This window comes from Myotis davidii, unplaced genomic scaffold (genome assembly GCF_000327345.1).
Source record: "Myotis davidii unplaced genomic scaffold, ASM32734v1 scaffold575, whole genome shotgun sequence".
Taxonomy (NCBI): Eukaryota; Metazoa; Chordata; class Mammalia; order Chiroptera; family Vespertilionidae; genus Myotis; species Myotis davidii.
In genome coordinates, this window is record NW_006290306.1 from 6,258,056 (window position 1) to 6,264,511 (window position 6,456).

Genomic DNA, 6,456 nt, shown 5'->3' on the forward strand with positions numbered 1-6,456 from the left:
AAGAAGTCAGGATATGGTCATAAGAAGCACTCAAAAGAATAGTTAACAAGGGCCTGAGCCACAAAAGAGGATGATGGAAATGGCAATAAATGGCACCCGGACCCAGTGATTCAAGGATTACAAAAAAACAGACACCTCAATTCAAGAAGGTAAACCCGTAACCTCAGGGCAAAGCCAGATCTCAGAGGAAAAGGCTAAGAATCCTAAGAACAGGCTGAGGATATGGAGGAGTGAAGTAGTGGATCAGAATGTACAGGTGGACAGATTGGGAGGAAGGAGTCAAGGTGGAGGGAGCTAGTAAACAGAAAAAACTGGACCAGAGAGAGTCTTCTTCTGACACTTAATCCAAGGTTACTGTCAATGCATCATACTACCTTTACTTGCAAGTCATTATCATTTCAGGAGATTAGGCTGACTACCTGTTTGAGGAAAGTGCCATAGGATCATTAATGACCTACTTATATCTGAAGACTTCACTTAAAGTTGCAGAGTTCAAACATTTCAGAGTACTACTTCCATCGACTTACCAAATTAACCAATTACTATAGTTTGGCTTAAATGACTAGTTTCTCATTTAATCAATCACTCAATAACCACCTACAGTGTTTCGAACACTATGCTAAGTGCTCTGTGGCTCCAAAGGGTGTCTGGTATAAGCTTTGGGCAGGGATCACACCTGGTTCATAACTGAAACCAAAAAAGGGTGGAGAAAGGGAAGAAAATGGAAAGGAAATAAGAAAAAGTGTATTTTTAGATAAAAAGTTAATGTACATATTAGGATATACATACTAAATGAATGTTTACTCCTTCAATAAAGTTACATACTTACTCCAACTTGAATAATTATGTGAGACTCATTATTGGAACTTCTCTTTTGAATCTATCCCTCAAGGGCCTATAGCATTCATTCTTTTGAAGTCCCAGTGGTGCCAAACCTATATCCTTTGAGACTAATTTTCTTAGTGTCATTCACAAATTGACTCTGTAGGTTTTTCAAAATGTAAGCTCTAAAAACTGTACCAAAAAATGACAGCATCACTAAAATAAGTGTATAGTATCCCCATATAACCACTTGCAAAAATATTATCAATTTTAGTATTTACATTGTGGCCTAATCATGGCTACATGTTGATATAGCAATAGGTGCTGTTCTAAAGCTTTATTTTCTTTACTCACAACAACTCTGTAAGGTAGGTACTACTAGTATTTGCATGTTACAGAGGCTAGAAGTGGTTAAATAACTTGTTAAAAATAACACAGCTAGGAAGAAGTGAAGCTGACATTCAAACCCTGGCAGTCCAGAGCCCTCACTCATATGCTCAGTCTCTACTTTTTAGGCATAATCCTCATACATATGTTGACTATTCTAATGTAAAACTAAGTGAAAATTCCCTACAAACTATCCACAGTTTTATTCTTACAAGTAGTTGATGAAATGCAAATTAAAGTACTATTTTTTTTTTACCTATGACATTAAAGATATATGTTGACTAAGACACTAATACAAGAAGTTAAAATGACACAACCTTGAGAGGTATAATTAATTCTTAAGAGCCTCACTTTAGAGTCAAACCGGCTGGGTTAGAATCCCAGTTCTGCCACTTACAAGTATAGGGACTTTAAGCAAATTACTTAACCTCTCAAGCCCTCATAAATATAACAAATGAGAATAGTAGTATTCTATAGAGTTGTGCATTTTAAATGAGCTTATATATGCAAAGCACAGAGAACAGTGCATGGCACATGATAACATTCACAAAGTGTTAGCCATTATAACTACCTTTCTGTCAATTTGGTAATAGATATCAATGATGGTTAGCCCAGTACTTCAATAATTATAAATGAGCTCAAATATTTTTGTGCTGTCACAGCTGCATTATTTATAATAGAGAAAATGTGGGTTCACTAGAATTAATCAAAATACTCGGCAAAGGAAACGATTAAGCAAATGAAGGTACTATAGAGTATTACACAGCCATCAAAAATTATGTGTTCAATATATTTAACATGAAACTATATGTACAGTAAGATACTATATTTTTTAAAGGCAATATATAAAATGATATTGTACCTCACTTTTACTGTGTGCTCACATGTGTATGCCAGATTAAAAGAAAACACATCAAAATATTACTGTCCTGTTTATCTCTAAGTGGTAGGGTTACAGGTAATTTTTATATCCTTATTTATAAACTTAGATATTTATTAAGTTTTCTATTATGAATATACATCACTTTTATAATTAGAAAAGCTACTGAATTCTTTGCTTTCACAGATGTTTGAACAGTTTTCACAATATACTGATAGATACTAACTGTAACTCATATTTCATCCCAGTGACTTGTTCTTACTAATAACACCTTTACTTTTCTGTTGACTTTACAATGGATAAACAAGAATTATTCTCGAAGTTGCAATATTTAAAACTATAAATTGTTCCAAAACCTTTATAAAAATCTAACAAAACTGTAAATATCAAAATGATCTTGAATGAAAATTACCTCTAAGGTCTCCCAATTTATAATACAAAGGAAAGGCATGCTATTTTTTTCTAGTCCTAATTATATAGTCTTCCTAAATCAGAGAAATGCTGTTTTTCAATTTAATGAATAAATGATGTGCAAACAAATAAAGCTTTCTCTATTTTGTTTGAATGAATCAACCTTGTGACTTATGTGTTATTTAAAAGACCAAATTCTCACATTATATTCTATACTACCAAAAATAGTTTCAAATTTAATATTGATACAAATGATTTTCCAGGTTCCTCTGAACTGCCATCTAGAAAGATAATGCAAAATAAACACGTTATAGGTACCTATTTTATGCTTTTATTTTTCAACTTCTAACAGCTACAACACAGGGGGCTGTCCTAAAAAACTAAAAAGGAAGAATCAGTCTAAGTATAAGCAACACTTTAATAAATATCCTACACCTTACTCCAGGATTTCTCTATAAGAAAATACTAAAGAATGAAAAACAAACTTACAATTAATTCTCTACCTTGTGAAATTTGCAAGACTATTATTCAGCTTTCCTGTATGTATGTCCTGGTAGCTATAAGCAACAATTACTTTCCCTAAGGAAGAGAAACCTATTATCAAGATCAAAGCTGTTTCCCCAAATCTGGCAAATATGTAGCTGGAAAAACAAAAACAACAGTACCCATTAGTCGTTAAGTTCTTGTGACCTTAAATACATCAAAAATAATTTTAAAACTTAATCTCTTACTAATGTCAGTCTCTTTATGGGTTCCATCTATTGGTAACCTCCACATCATTCCCTGTCCGCCACACAGGTAGAGCTCTGGTAATCTCATCTAGAATTATGGAGTGGACATCACAATCAGCGATTCTTTATCATGATTAGCATGCTTTATAAACTAGTAACTGAACCCATTTCCAGATCATATCTAAAGGCAATCACTTTCAAAATGTGTCTTAACTCTGAAGGCTAAGCCAATTAAGGCAAATCAGAAGAGAGGCTAGCACTTCCATTCAAATATATCCCCTTCAATCCAATCAATCTTTCCGAGCTCATGTGGACAAAACCCTGGACAGTACAGATGGTGAGGAATGGCTTTTCAGAGATAAGGACAAAAGGTTCATCTGACAGTAACTAATCCTACATAGTGGAACAAAAGCTCAGGGTTGAGACACATGGCAACATGAAGGGAAGAAGAGTAGACACTCCTTGGGGCAGCATTCTCTGGTCCGAATCCACTTCTCTTTCAGGAGTTTGGCAACTTATAGCCTCCTTCCTTAAAACAGCTTTGTGGCCCTTGCTGTTACTCTGGGTACCCCAAAACAGAAAGATGTTAAATGATGTATGTACTTTGTACACTGCGGGAAAGCTTAAAAACTGGAACAAACTTTTCCTCCATCAACAATGTATAAAGACAGAAAGTTGCTTATTGTTTTCCACCTTAAAAAGAACCAATTTCTCTTGAAATCTTATGAAAAGGTCTACTTAAAATGTAAATTGTGCCTCAAACTGGTATGGTGTAACTTCTATTCTTGTGAACAATGATGAAAATACACTTAAAGTATGCATTCACAATACTAATAATACCTAATTCTACTGATGGGATTGTGTCTGGAATAGGCTTACATGACTATAAAATATAAGTTCATCTATCACTCTATTCTGCAATACAAACAATCCCCAAACATTTTTATATGTTTTGCACATCAATTTTATAAAATGGAATCTGAAATGAACACTTCAGACCTTTAGCTAAACTATAATTTCCCTTAAATTATAGTAACTATATATCCAAATGGTAAAATACAGTATTTGTATGTACATATGTACACACATAAACATTATTTTTTCTTTATGGAACACTATGTATTTTCTACTTCTGACTACCAATTTATGCAGGCTACAGTTAAGCAAAAGATCACTAACCTGAAATAAAAGAAAAATTTTGAAGGTCTATAAATACTCATTTACCAATGTGAAATACCATACCACTGAGGCATCTCTCTCTCTCCTTATTTAAGGCTCAAGGACGTATGACTTAAAAATTTATATATCAAAAAACTGTAATTGCTCTTTTCACCGGCAACTACATACAATGTTACTAGTTATAAAATAATAAAATATACTTTTAAAAATTAGCAGATATTAACTACTGAATATCAAACACTAGTCACAAACTTCATTAAAGGATTTTAGAAAAACTTAGAGGGCAACAAGTCGAGACAGAAAGGGTCCAAATTAGCTCATAACCATATGCTACTTAAAATTATTCCCTAAAACAGTGCCTGGCACATGGTACTCAGTACTTGTTGAATGAACGAAGGAATGGGAGAACAGGTAGGAACAAGCTAAGATACTGAGTTGAAAATACATAGATAAAGGTAGAACCAGCTAATCAGAACATTAGCATAAGTAGATGTCAAATGTGAGCTATTCCACATTTTAGTAATAATCTGAAATAGAACTCACACTCCAAGAATAGCAAACTTTTCCTAGAAAACTTGTTGCATAAACTTATTTAAAAAACTAAATAATTCTAAATTCTGCTATAAAGGTCAGAACTGATTCAGTAGGAAAACTAACATTACCAACAAATTCATAACACTGTTTCCTTACATGGGAAAACATGCTAGTGAACTTCATTAGTGCTCTTCTGTCGGCATTTCTTACTTTGTAGTTTCTCACATTTACTTAGAAAAAGACTTCAAAATTACAAAAATTTCTTCAAAATATTTAATTCTCCTGCGTATATCCCACCTTGTTTACATAAAGCAGGAAGTCTCTGCACATGGACATTACTGTTTATGTTATTACACTTTCATAGTCTGCATCAGGTATATTGTTTCAAATTTTAAGAATTCAGAAAGGTCAAGTTCCTTGGGCGAATTTCTTACTTAAATCCGACAACTCTATTATTAATAAAGTCTTTCCTCACTGCAAACTACACTTTCGAAAAACCATGCTTTAAGAAGTGAGTGCACACCTCCTCCCTTTTCCTCCTCACAGGATTATGTGTCTATGATTCTATGAAAGGAAAAGCAAGATCGTTCTCTAGTCTTAGAGAAAGATCAATTACTAGTCTTTCTTGACATAGAGGTGTTACTGTAGCGACATGAGCAAGTGTGTCCAGTTTCTCTTAGGCCAGTACAGTTTAAGGGCTGGCCACTGACTCTCTGAATCAGAGATGACATCCAAAGTTAAACACTGTATATGCCACACCGCAAGCCTAAGATTCAAAGTAATACTAAAAAAGTTTCTAAACACAATACATTTGCAGTCACTAACACCTATAGAGTAAAGCAACCCAGGGTGATGATTATTCATTCTTTTGGGGCTTCCCGGTCTGAGAAATAGAGAACCAACTGCCCAATTTGTTCCCGCCTGCTTCTCCTGACCCTCCTATGGGGGGGGGGGGGGCATTTCTGCACAAGAGAGTTTGTCAAGTGCTTTGAAAGCCTGCGGATCGAAGATGCTACAAATACATCTGATATTACTACTATGTTTCTATTGAGCATTCCGTGGAACCACTGTCACCGCGTTGAGGACAGGTAGATGGCATGCTTCCTGAGGAGGGGGAGAGAAAGGACAGCCCCCCTCATCCTCCTCAAGGTTTGGCTGGCCGTCACTGAGACTGCCGGTTGTTGTGTGAAACCACAGCGAGACCGACCACACGTGAAAAGTTACCACGGGCCCCATACAAGGAGGACTTGGACAGTCCCCATGCCCGTGGGTGTGTGGGTCCCGGGCACCGAGCGGGGAGAGAACTAGCTGTGGGGCCTACACCCCAATGATGTGGGGAGGTGCTGGGACCGGCAAGTGGGCCCCTGCTACAGCCGACGCCCGCGGGGCGTCTTTGACTTGATTCTTGCGCTCCTCTGGTCCGCTGTTGGGTGTCTGTATAATATTCTTTATTTCAGTCAGTGTATGCTTAATTTCTAGTTGGTTCTTTATCACAACATCGAGGGTCTCATT